Source organism: Anomalospiza imberbis (genome assembly GCF_031753505.1).
Source record: "Anomalospiza imberbis isolate Cuckoo-Finch-1a 21T00152 chromosome W unlocalized genomic scaffold, ASM3175350v1 scaffold_73, whole genome shotgun sequence".
In the NCBI taxonomy this organism is placed as follows: Eukaryota; Metazoa; Chordata; class Aves; order Passeriformes; family Viduidae; genus Anomalospiza; species Anomalospiza imberbis.
In genome coordinates this window covers 50,593-64,587 of record NW_027099339.1, presented here as the reverse complement: position 1 = coordinate 64,587, position 13,995 = coordinate 50,593, and the positions used below count along the sequence as shown (strand labels likewise).

Below are 13,995 nucleotides of genomic sequence, written 5' to 3'. Positions count from 1 at the left end.
CTATACCTCCCAATAATTAAACTATCACACCCTACACTTAACAATTCATGATCTGGCCTAGCAGCAAGCATAGCCCTACTACTAGCCTTCATGGTCAAATCCCCCCTATATGGACTTCACCTATGACTACCTAAAGCCCACGTAGAAGCCCCAATCGCCGGCTCCATATTACTAGCAGCCCTACTACTAAAGCTTGGAGGATACGGAATTATACGAGTCACCATGCTAGTAAACCCACCATCAAACAACCTCCACTACCCCTTCATTACTCTCGCATTATGAGGAGCAGTGATAACTAGTGCCACCTGTCTACGACAAACTGACCTAAAAGCACTAATCGCCTACTCATCAGTCAGCCACATAGGCCTAGTCGTAGCCGCAACCATAATCCAAACCCAATGAGCATTCTCAGGAGCAATAATAATGATAATCTCACACGGCCTAACCTCCTCAATGCTGTTCTGCTTAGCCAATACCAACTACGAACGAACCCACAGCCGAATCCTCCTACTCACACGAGGACTGCAACCCCTCCTACCACTAATAACCATTTGATGACTATTAGCCAACCTTACAAACATAGCCCTCCCACCAACAACAAACTTTATAGCAGAACTGACAATTGTAATTTCACTATTCAACTGATCCTCCTTCACAATCATCCTGACAGGAGCCGCAATACTATTCACCGCATCATATACACTACACATATTCATAACAACTCAGCGAGGAACACTACCATCTCACATTACATCAATACAAAACTCCTCCACACGAGAACACCTCCTCATAACCCTACACGTAATCCCCATACTCCTACTGATCCTAAAACCCGAACTCATCTCAGGCATGCCTATATGCAGACATAGTTTCAACCAAAACATTAGACTGTGATTCTAAAAATAGAAGTTAAATCCTTCTTGCCTGCCGAGGGGCGGTTTAACCAACGAGAACTGCTAACTCTCGCATCTGAGTATAAAACCTCAGCCCCCTTACTTTCAAAGGATAGCAGTAATCCAATGGTCTTAGGAACCATCCACCTTGGTGCAAATCCAAGTGAAAGTAATGGACCTCCCACTAGTCCTAAACACATTCACACTCCTAACCCTGGCCACCTTATCCACCCCAATCCTATATCCACTGTTGTCAAATAACCTTAAAAATACCCCAGATACCATCACAACCACAGTAAAAGCTTCCTTCCTAATCAGCACCATCCCCATAATGATTCATATCCACTCAGGTGCAGAAAGCCTAACCTCCCTCTGAGAATGAAAATTTATCATAAACTTCAAAATCCCAATCAGCCTAAAAATAGATTTCTACTCCCTCACTTTCTTCCCAATCGCCCTATTCGTATCATGATCTATCCTACAATTTGCAACATGATACATAGCCTCAGACCCGTACATTACAAAATTCTTTACGTATCTCCTACTCTTCCTAATAGCCATACTCATCCTAATCATCGCCAACAACCTATTCGTCCTCTTCATCGGCTGAGAAGGGGTAGGAATTATATCCTTCCTTCTAATCAGCTGATGACACGGCCGAGCAGAAGCCAACACCGCCGCCCTACAAGCTATTCTTTATAACCGAATCGGAGATATCGGACTTATCCTATCCATGGCATGACTAGCCTCTACCATAAACACATGAGAACTCAACCAACTATCCTCACCCTCTCCAACCCCAACACTGCCCCTACTAGGCCTCATTCTAGCCGCAGCCGGAAAATCCGCACAATTCGGCCTACACCCATGACTACCCGCCGCCATAGAAGGGCCTACCCCTGTATCAGCCCTCCTCCACTCCAGCACAATAGTAGTAGCCGGGATTTTCCTACTAATCCGAACCCACCCTCTATTCTACAATAACCAAACTGCCCTCACACTATGCCTATGCCCCGGTGCCATATCAACCCTATTCGCAGCCACGTGCGCCCTCACCCAAAACGACATTAAAAAAATTATCGCCTTCTCAACCTCAAGTCAACTAGGCCTAATAATAGTCACCATCGGCTTAAACCTCCCAGAACTAGCTTTCCTTCACATCTCAACCCATGCCTTCTTCAAAGCCATACTTTTCCTATGTTCAGGCTCCATCATCCACAACCTAAATGGTGAACAAGACATCCGAAAAATAGGAGGATTACAAAAAATACTACCAACAACCACCTCCTGCCTCACCATCGGAAACCTAGCCTTAATAGGAATGCCATTTCTAGCAGGATTTTACTCAAAAGACCAAATTATCGAAAACCTAAACACATCCTACCTAAATGCCTGAGCCCTTATCCTAACCCTTCTAGCCACATCCTTTACCGCAGTATACACAATTCGTATGACCATATTAGTCCAGGCAGGTTTCGTTCCTGGATGACTCCGACATCTGGAGTCAGGGCTGCCGAGTTTTCTTTCAAAGGGAAAAGGGCCCGTGATGATCTTCAGGGGCCCGTGACCCTGAGTGGCGGTCCATTCCAAAAACATCACAACAACCAAGGATGTGTCCCATACCCAACCTGTCCCCACCTCAAACATATGCCGCGCTGAGAGCCCCAAGCACATCCTGCAAATTGACATGAGAAATTTGGGCCGGCGAGATTTCATTTACAGCAAAAAGGGCAGTCTGTGTCTTCAGAGGCCTGTTGCCCTGAGTGGACGGCTGCCTCCAAAAAATCCAAGCAACCAAGGATGTGTCCCAGACCCAACCTGCCCCCACTTCAAGCATGTGCTGCCCTGAGAGTCCTAAGCACATCCTGCAAATGTACATCAGGAACCCAGGCAGGCGAGTTTTCTTTCAAAGGGAAAAGGGACCGTGATTGTCTTCAGGGGCCTGTGGCCCTGAGTGGGCGGCCACTGCAAAAAATCCCACCAACCAAGGATGTGTCCCAGACCCAACCAGACCCCAACTCAAACTTGTGCTGCCCTGACCGTCCTAAGCACACCTTGCAAACTGACATGAGAAACCTGGGCTGGCGAGTTTTCTTTCACAGGGAAAAAGCGTTTCTTTGCCCTCAGGGGCCTGTGCCCCTCAGTGAGCGGCCACCCCAAAAAATCCCCACAACCAAGGATGTGTCCAGGACCCAACCTGTCCCCACCACAAACATATGCCGCCCTGAGAGCCCCAAGCACATCCTGCAAATTGACATGAGAAATTTGGGCCGGAGACATTTCCTTTACAGCAAAAAGGGCGGTCTGTGTCTTCAGAGGCCTGTGGCCCTGAGTGGACGGCTGCCTCCAAAAAATCCAAGCAACCAAGGATGTGTCCCAGACCCAACCTGCCCCCACTTCAAGCATGTGCTGCCCTGAGAGTCCCAAGCACATCCTGCAAACTGACATCAGGAACCTGGGCTGGCGAGTTTTCTTTCAAAGGGAAAAGGGCCCGTGATGATTTTCAGGGGCCCGTGACCCTGAGTTGCGGGCCACTCCAAAACATCACAACAACCAAGGATGTGTCCCAGACCCAACCTGTCCCCACCTCAAACATATGCCACCCTGAGAGCGCCAAGCACATTCTGCAAATTGACATGTAAAATTTGGGCCGGAGACATTTCCTTTACAGCAAAAAGGCCAGTCTGCGTCTTCAGAGGCCTGTGGCCCTGAGTGGACGGCTGCCTCCAAAAAATCCAAGCAACCAAGGATGTGTCCCAGACCCAACCTGCCCCCACTTCAAGCATGTGCTGCCCTGAGAGTCCCAAGCACATCCTGCAAACTGACATCAGGAACCTGGGCAGGCGAGTTTTCTTTCAAAGGGAAAAGGGACCGCGATTGTCTTCAGGGGCCTGTGGCCCTGAGGGAGCAGCCACTGCAAAAAATCCCACCAACCAAGGATGTGTCCGAGACCCAACCAGCCCCCAACTCAAACTTGTGCTGCCCTGGCAGTCCCAAGCGCACCTTGCAAACTGACATGAGAAACCTGGGCTGGCGAGTTTTCTTTCACAGGGAAAAAGCGTTTCTTTGCCCTCAGGGGCCTGTGCCCCTCAGTGAGCGGCCACCCCAAAAAATCCCCACAACCAAGGATGTGTCCAGGACCCAACCTGTCCCCACCACAAACATATGCCGCCCTGAGAGCCCCAAGCACATCCTGCAAATTGACATGAGAAATTTGGGCCGGAGACATTTCCTTTACAGCAAAAAGGGCGGTCTGTGTCTTCAGAGGCCTGTGGCCCTGAGTGGACGGCTGCCTCCAAAAAATCCAAGCAACCAAGGATGTGTCCCAGACCCAACCTGCCCCCACTTCAAGCATGTGCTGCCCTGAGAGTCCCAAGCACATCCTGCAAACTGACATCAGGAACCTGGGCTGGCGAGTTTTCTTTCAAAGGGAAAAGGGCCCGTGATGATTTTCAGGGGCCCGTGACCCTGAGTTGCGGGCCACTCCAAAACATCACAACAACCAAGGATGTGTCCCAGACCCAACCTGTCCCCACCTCAAACATATGCCACCCTGAGAGCGCCAAGCACATTCTGCAAATTGACATGTAAAATTTGGGCCGGAGACATTTCCTTTACAGCAAAAAGGCCAGTCTGCGTCTTCAGAGGCCTGTGGCCCTGAGTGGACGGCTGCCTCCAAAAAATCCAAGCAACCAAGGATGTGTCCCAGACCCAACCTGCCCCCACTTCAAGCATGTGCTGCCCTGAGAGTCCCAAGCACATCCTGCAAACTGACATCAGGAACCTGGGCAGGCGAGTTTTCTTTCAAAGGGAAAAGGGACCGCGATTGTCTTCAGGGGCCTGTGGCCCTGAGGGAGCAGCCACTGCAAAAAATCCCACCAACCAAGGATGTGTCCGAGACCCAACCAGCCCCCAACTCAAACTTGTGCTGCCCTGGCAGTCCCAAGCGCACCTTGCAAACTGACATCAGGAACCTGGGCTGGCGAGTTTTCTTTCACAGGGAAAATGCTGGTCTTTGTCCTCAGGGGCCTGTGGCCCTGAGTGGGCAGCCGCCCCAAAATAATCCCAACTACCAAGGATGTGTCCAAGACTAAACCTGCCCCAACTTCAATCTTGTGCTGCCCTAACAGCCCCAAGCGCGCTCTTCAAACGTACATTAGGAACCAGGGCAGGCGTGTTTTCTTTCACAAAGAAAGGGGCCGGTCTTTGTCTTCAGAGGCCTGAGGCCCTGAGTGTGTGGCCAGTCCAAAAATCGCAACAACCAAGGATGCGTTCCAGACCCAACCTGCCCTTACCTAAACACGTGATGCCCTGACAGTCCCAAGCACGCTCTGCAAACTTACATCACTAACAAAGGCTGAAAAGTTTTCTTTCACAGGGGAAAATGGTTGGTGATTGTCTCAAGGGGCCTGTGGCCCTTACTGTGCGGTAAGTCCAAAAAATCGCAACAACCAAGGATGCGTTCCAGACCCAACCTGCCCCCACCTCAAACTTGTGCTGCCCTAACAGTCCCAAGCACACACTGAAAAGTGACATCTGGAACCTGGGCTGGCGAGTTTTCTTTCAAAGGGAAAAGGGCCCGTGATGATTTTCAGGGGCCCGTGACCCTGAGTTGCGGGCCACTCCAAAACATCACAACAACAAAGGATGTGTCCCAGACCCAACCTGTCCCCACCTCAAACATATGCCGCCCTGAGAGCCCCAAGCACATCCTGCAAATTGACATGAGAAATTTGGGCTGGCAAGATTTCCTTTACAGCAAAAAGGGCGGTCTGTGTCTTCAGAGGCCTGTGGCCCTGAGTGGACGGCTGCCTCCAAAAAATCCAAGCAACCAAGGATGTGTCCCAGACCCAACCTGCCCCCACTTCAAGCATGTGCTGCCCTGGCAGTCCCAAGCACATCCTGCAAACTGACATCAGGAACCTGGGCAGGCGAGTTTTCTTTCAAAGGGAAAAGGGACCGTGATTGTCTTCAGGGGCCTGTGGCCCTGAGGGATCGGCAACTCTAAAAAATCCCAAAAACCAAGGATGTGTCCTAGACCCAACCAGCCCCCAACTCAAACTTGTGCCGCCCTGGCAGTCAGAAGCGCACCTTGCAAACTGACATCAAGAACCAGGGCAGGTGAGTTTTCTTTCACAGGGAAAACGCTGGTCTTTGTCCTCAGGGGCCTGTGGCCCTGTGTGGGCGGCCGCCCCAAAAAATCCCAAATACCAAGGATGTGTCCAACACTAAACCTGCCCCAACCTCAATCTTGTGCTGCCCTAACATCCCCAAGAGCACTCTTCAAATTTACATTAGGAACCAGGGCAGGCGTGTGTTCTTTCACAAAGAAAGAGGCCGGTCTTTGTCTTCAGAGGCCTGAGGCCCTGAGTGGGCGGCCAGTCCAAAAAATCGCAACAACCAAGGATGCGTTCCAGACCCAACCTGCCCCCACCTAAACATGTGCTGCCCTGACAGTCTCAAGCGCGCTCTGCAAACTTACGTCACTATCAAAGGCAGGAAAGTTTTCTTTCAAAGGGAAAAGGGACCGCGATTGTCTTCAGGGGCCTGTGGCCCTTACTGTGCGGGAAGTCCAAAAAATCGTAACAACCAAGGATGCGTTCCAGACCCAACCTGCCCCCACTGCAAACTTGTGCTGCCCTAACAGTCCCAAGCACACTGCTTGAAAACTGACATCTGGAACCTGGGCCACTGAGTTTTCTTTCAAAGGGAAAAGGGCCCGTGATGATTTTCAGGGGCCCGTGACCCTGAGTGGCGGGCCACTCCAAAAAATCGCAACAACCAAGGATGTGTCCCAGACCCAACCTGTCCCCACCTCAAACATATGCTGCCCTGAGAGCTCCAAGCACATCCTGCAGATTGACAGGAGAAATTTTGGCCGGCGAGATTTCCTTTACAGCAAAAAGGAAGGTCTGTGTCTTCAGAGGCCTGTGGCCCTGAGTGGACGGCTGCCTCAAAAAAATCCCCACAACCAAGGATGTGTCCCAGACTCAACCTGCCCCCAATTCAAACTTGTGCTGCCCTGACTGTCCCAAGCGCACCTTGCAAACTGACATGAGAAACCTGGGCTGGCGAGTTTTCTTTCACAGGGAAAAAGCGTTTCTTTGCCCTCAGGGGCCTGTGCCCCTCAGTGAGCGGCCACCCCAAAAAATCCCCACAACCAAGGATGTGTCCCAGTCCCAACCTGTCACCACCTCAAACATATGCCGCCCTGAGAGCCCCAAGCACATCCTGCAAATTGACATGAGAAATTTGGGCCGGCGAGATTTCCTTTACAGCAAAAAGGGCGGTCTGTGTCTTCAGAGGCCTCTGGTCCTGAGTGGACGGCTGCCTCAAAAAAATCCAAGCAACCAAGGATGTGTCCCAGACCCAACCAGCCCCCAACTGAAGCGTGTGCTGCCCTGAGAGTCCCAAGTACATCCTGCAAACTGACATCAGGAACCTGGGCAGGCGAGTTTTCTTTCAAAGGGAAAAGAGACCGTGATTGTCTTCAGGGGCCTGTGGCCCTGAGGGGGCGGCCGCCCCAAAAAATCCCAAACACAAAGGATGTGTCGAAGACCCAACCTGCCCCTAACTCAATCTTGTGCTGCCCTAACAGCCCCAAGCGCGCTCTTCAAACGTACATTAGGAACCAGGGCAGGTGTGTTTTCTTTGACAAAGAAAGGGGCCGGTCTTTGTCTTCAGAGGCCTGAGGCCCTGAGTGGGCGGCCAGTCCAAAAAATCGCAACAACCAAGGATGCGTTCCAGACCCAACCTGCCCCCACCTAAACATGTGCTGCCCTGACAGTCCCAAGCGCGCTCTGCAAACTTACATCGCTAACAAAGGCTGGAAAGTTTTCTTTCAAAGGGATAAGGGCTGGTGATTGTCTTCAGGGGCCTGTGGCCCTTACTGTGCGGGAAGTCCAAAAAATCGCAACAACCAAGGATGCGTTCCAGACCCAACCTGCCCCCACCTCAAACATATGCCGCCCTGAGAGCCCCAAGCACACACTGAAAACTGACATCTGGAACCTGGGCTGGCGAGTTTTCTTTCAAAGGGAAAAGGGCCCGTGATGATCTTCAGGGGCCCGTGACCCTGAGTGGCGGGCCACTCCAAAAAATCGCAACAACCAAGGATGTGTGCCCGACCCAACCTGTCCCCACCTCAAACATATGCCGCCCTGAGAGCCCCAAGCACATCCTGCAAATTGACATGAGAAATTTTGGCCGGCGAGATTTCCTTTACAGTAAAAAGGGCGGTCTGTGTCTTCAGAGGCCTGTGGCCCTGAGTGGACGGCCACTCCAAAAAATCGCAACAACCAAGGATGTGTCCCAGACCCAACCTGCCCCCACTTCAAGCTTGTGCTGCCCTGAGAGTCCTAAGCACATCCTGCAAATGTACATCAGGAACCCAGGCAGTCGAGTTTCCTTTCAAAGCGAAAAGGGACTGTGATTTTCGTCAGGGGCCTGTGGCCCTGAGTGGGTGGCCACTCCAAAAAATCGCAAAAACCATGGATGTGTCCCAGACCCAACCAGCCCCCAATTCAAACTTGTGCTGCCCTGGCAGTCCCATACGCACTTTGCAAACTGACATCAGGAGCCTGGGCTGGCGAGTTTTCTTTCACAGGGAAAAAGCGTGTCTTTGCCCTCAGGGGCCTGTGTCCCTCAGTGAGCGGCCACCCCAAAAAATCCCCACAACCAAGGATGTGTCCCAGACCCAACCTGTCCCCACCTCAAACATATGCCGCCCTGAGAGCCCCAAGCACATCCTGCAAATTGACATGAGAAATTTGGGCTGGCGAGATTTCCTTTACAGCAAAAAGGGCGGTCTGTGTCTTCAGAGGCCTGTGGCCCTGAGTGGACGGCTGCCTCCAAAAAATCCAAGCAACCAAGGATGTGTCCCAGACCCAACCTGCTCCCACTTTAAGCATGTGCTGCCCTGAGAGTCCCAAGTACATCCTGCAAACTGACATCAGGAACCTGGGCAGGCGAGTTTTCTTTCAAAGGGAAAAGGGACCGTGATTGTCTTCAGGGGCCTGTGGCCCTGAGGGGGCGGCCGCCCCAAAAAATCCCAAACACCAAGGATGTGTCCAAGACTAAACCTGCCCCCACCTCAATCTTGTGCTGCCCTAACAGCCCCAAGCGCGCTCTTCAAACGTACATTAGGAACCAGGGCAGGCGTGTTTTCTTTCACAAAGAAAGGGGCCGGTCTTTGTCTTCAGAGGCCTGAGGCCCTGAGTGGGCGGCCAGTCCAAAAAATCGCAACAACCAAGGATGCGTTCCAGACCCAACCTGCCCCCACCTCAAACTTGTGCTGCCATATCAGTCCCAAGCACACACTGAAAACTGACATCTGGAACCAGGGCTGCCGAGTTTTCTTTCAAAGGGAAAAGGGCCCGTGATGATCTTCAGGGGCCCGTGACCCTGAGTGGCGGTCCATTCCAAAAAATAGCAGCAACCAAGGATGTGTCCCATACCCAACCTGTCCCCACCTCAAACATATGCCGCCCTGAGAGCCCCAAGCACATCCTGCAAATTGACATGAGAAATTTGGGCCGGCAAGATTTCCTTTACAGCAAAAAGGGCGGTCTGTGTCTTCAGGGGCCTGTGGCCCTGAGTGGGCGGCCACTCAAAAAAAATCGCAAAAACCAAGGATGTGTCCCAGACCCAACCAGCCCCCAATTCAAACTTGTGCTGCCCTGGCAGTCCCATACGCACTTTGCAAACTGACATCAGGAGCCTGGGCTGGCGAGTTTCCTTTCACAGGGAAAAAGCTGGTCTTTGCCCTCAGGGGCCGGTGGCCCTGAGTGGGCGGCCACCCCAAAAAATCCCCACAGCCAAGGATGTGTCCAGAACCCAACCTGTCCCCACCTCAAACATATGCCGCCCTGAGAGCCCCAAGCACATCCTGCAAATTGACATGAGAAATTTGGGCCGGAGACATTTCCTTTACAGCAAAAAGGCCAGTCTGCGTCTTCAGAGGCCTGTGGCCCTGACTGGACGGCTGCCTCAAAAAAATCCAAGCAACCAAGGATGTGTCCCAGACCCAACCTGCCCCCACTTCAAGCATGTGCTGCCCTGAGAGTCCCAAGCACATCCTGCAAACTGACATCAGGAACCTGGGCAGGCGAGTTTTCTTTCAAAGGGAAAAGGGACCGCGATCGTCTTCAGGGGCCTGTGGCCCTGAGGGAGCAGCCACTGCAAAAAATCCCACCAACCAAGGATGTGTCCCAGACCCAACCAGCCCCTAATTCAAACTCGTGCTGCCCTGGCAGTCCCAAGCGCACCTTGCAAACTGACATCATGAAACCTGGGCAGGCGAGTTTTCTTTCACAGGGAAAATGCTGGTCTTTGTCCTCAGGGGCCTGTGGCCCTGAGTGGGCAGCCGCCCCAAAAAATCCCCACAACCAAGGATGTGTCCAAGACTAAACCTGCCCCCACCTCAATCTTGTGCTGCCCTAACAGCCCCAAGCGCGCTCTTCAAACGTACATTAGGAACCAGGGCAGGCGTGTTTTCTTTCACAAAGAAAGGGGCCGGCCTTTGTCTTCTGAGGCCTGAGGCCCTGAGTGGGCGGCCAGTCCAAAAAATCGCAACAACCAAGGATGCGTTTCAGACCCAACCTGCCCCCACCTGAAACATATGCCGCCCTGAGAGCCGCTGACGACGTACTTCACTCATGAGCAGTCCCCAGCCTAGGCGTAAAAACCGATGCAATCCCAGGTCGCCTAAACCAAACCTCCCTATTCGCCTCCCGGCCTGGAGTGTTCTACGGACAGTGCTCAGAGATCTGCGGGGCTAATCACAGCTTCATACCCATTGTAGTAGAATCCACTCCTCTAGCCAACTTCGAGAGCTGATCCTCATCAATTTCATCCTAAACACCCCAATCATTAAGAAGCTATGAACTAGCATTAGCCTTTTAAGCTAAAGAAAGAGGACCGTCTCCTCCTTAATGATATGCCCCAACTAAACCCAGGCCCATGATTCTTTATTATGCTCATCTCATGACTCACATTCTCCCTGATCATCCAACCTAAAATCTTAACCTTTGTTACACCAAACCCTCCCACTAACAAAGTTCCAACCCCCCCAAGCACCACCCCTTGAATCTGACCATGAACCTAAACTTTTTCGACCAATTCTCTAGCCCATCCCTACTAGGAATCCCCCTAATTCTTATCTCCATAACATTCCCTGCTCTGCTATTACCCTCCATAGACAACCGATGAATCACCAACCGACTCTCAACTCTACAGCTATGATTCATCAACATAGTGACAAAACAACTAATAACCCCATTAAACAAAAAAGGGCACAAATGGGCCCTAATCTTAACCTCCCTAATAATCTTCCTCCTGCTGATCAATCTACTAGGGCTATTACCCTACACATTCACCCCAACCACTCAACTATCCATAAGCCTGGCACTAGCCTTCCCCCTATGACTTGCTACCCTGCTAACAGGACTACGAAACCAACCCTCCACATCCCTAGCCCACCTCCTGCCAGAAGGGACTCCCACACCGCTAATCCCAGCCCTAATTATAATCGAAACAACCAGCCTACTCATTCGACCCTTAGCCCTGGGAGTACGACTGACAGCAAACCTCACAGCAGGCCACCTATTAATTCAACTCATTTCCACAGCCACAATAGCTTTAGCCTCAACAATACCAGCAGCCTCACTCCTAGCCCTTCTAGTCCTCTTCTTGTTAACTATGCTGGAAATTGCAGTGGCAATAATTCAAGCTTACGCCTTCGTCCTTCTACTAAGCCTCTACCTACAAGAAAACGTCTAACCACAATGACCCACCAAGCACACTCTTATCATATAGTAGACCCCAGCCCATGGCCCATTCTAGGAGCGGCCGCTGCCCTCCTAACCGCCTCAGGACTAACAATATGATTTCACTATAACTCCCCTTGACTCCTAGTCCTAGGCTTACTCTCCACTACCCTAGTTATATTCCAATGATGACGAGACATCGTACGAGAAAGCACATTCCAAGGACACCATACCCCAACCGTCCAAAAAAGCCTCCGATACGGCATAGCCTTATTCATCACATCAGAGGCCTTCTTCTTCCTGGGGTTCTTTTGAGCCTTCTTCCACTCAAGCCTAGCCCCCACCCCAGAACTAGGAGGACAATGACCACCAGTTGGAATTAAACCCCTAAACCCCATGGACGTCCCACTCCTAAACACCACAATTCTCCTAGCCTCAGGAGTCACCGTCACATGAGCCCACCACAGTATCATAGAAGCCAATCAAAAACAGGCAATCCACGCCCTACTCTTAACAGTACTCCTAGGACTTTACTTCACAGCCCTCCAAGCCATAGAATACTACGAAGCCCCATTCTCCATCGCTGACGGAGTCTACGGCTCCACCTTCTTCGTCGCTACCGGATTCCACGGCCTTCATGTAATTATTGGCACTACCTTCCTGCTAGTATGCCTTCTACGTCTAATCAAGTACCACTTTACACCAAACCACCATTTCGGCTTTGAAGCAGCAGCATGATACTGACACTTCGTAGACGTCGTATGACTTCTCCTATACATTTCCATCTACTGATGAGGATCTTACTCTTCTAGTATATTAATTACAATCGACTTCCAATCCTTAAAATCTGGTTTAAACCCAGAGAAGAGTAATAAACATAATCCTGTTCATATTCATTTCATCCCTGACCCTAAGTATCCTACTAACTTTACTAAACTTTTGAATCACCCAGATAAATCCAGACCCAGAAAAACTATCCCCATACGAATGCGGATTTGACCCTTTAGGATCTGCCCGACTACCATTCTCAATCCGCTTCTTCCTAGTAGCCATCATATTCCTCCTGTTCGACTTAGAAATCGCCCTACTTCTCCCCCTACCATGAGCAATCCAACTTCAACACCCCACTGCCACCCTAACATGAATAACCTCCCTCATCCTACTCTTAACACTAGGACTGGTATACGAATGAATCCAAGGAGGACTAGAATGAGCAGAATAACAGAAAGTTAGTCTAACCAAGACAGTTGATTTCGACTCAACAAATTATAGTTAAAACCCTATAACTTTCTTCATGCCCTACCTCCACTTAAGTTTCTACTCAGCCTTCATCCTAAGCTGCCTAGGCCTAGCCTTTCACCGAACCCATCTAATTTCTGCCCTGCTATGTCTGGAAAGCATAATACTATCCATGTACATCGCCTTAACCATATGACCCATCCAAATGCAAGCACCATCATTCATCATCCTGCCTATCATCATACTAACCTTTTCCGCCTGCGAAGCAGGCACAGGTCTGGCCCTACTAGTAGCCTCCACCCGAACTCACGGCTCCGACCACTTACACAACTTTAATCTACTACAATGCTAAAAATCATCATCCCAACCGCTATACTTCTCCCACTAACCATCCTAACCACACACAAACATCTGTGAACCAACATTACCACTCATAGCCTATTAATCGCCACCATCAGCCTCCAATGACTAGCTCCAACATACTACCCAAACAAAGGACTAACCCCCTGAACTGCTGTAGACCAAATCTCCTCCCCCCTGCTAGTCCTATCATGTTGATTACTTCCACTAATAATCATAGCAAGCCAAAACCACCTAGAACAAGAACCCATCATCCGCAAACGAATCTTTGCCACTACAATCATTCTAGCCCAACTCTTCATCCTAACAGCTTTCTCCGCCTCAGAATTAATACTATTCTACATCGCATTCGAAGCAACCTTAGTCCCTACCCTAATCCTCATCACACGATGAGGTAATCAACCAGAACGCCTAAACGCCGGTGTTTACCTCCTATTCTACACACTTGCCAGCTCCCTCCCTCTATTAATCGCCATCCTACATCTACAAAACCTAATTGGCACACTATACCTCCCAATAATTAAACTATCACACCCTACACTTAACAATTCATGATCTGGCCTAGCAGCAAGCATAGCCCTACTACTAGCCTTCATGGTCAAATCCCCCCTATATGGACTTCACCTATGACTACCTAAAGCCCACGTAGAAGCCCCAATCGCCGGCTCCATATTACTAGCAGCCCTACTACTAAAGCTTGGAGGATACGGAATTATACGAGTCACCATGCTAGTAAA

General features: G+C 50.6%; 1 long non-coding RNA gene across 1 annotated transcript; it reads right to left on the bottom strand.

Moving 5' to 3' along the window:
* Positions 1 to 297: 297 nt before the first annotated feature.
* On the bottom strand, positions 298 to 13,501 carry LOC137465621 (uncharacterized). Its single transcript, XR_010994731.1, has 2 exons — positions 13,378 to 13,501; positions 298 to 531 (listed from the first exon to the last, which is right to left on the bottom strand). It is a non-coding gene; the product is annotated as an uncharacterized lncRNA (long non-coding RNA).
* Positions 13,502 to 13,995: the final 494 nt, after the last annotated feature.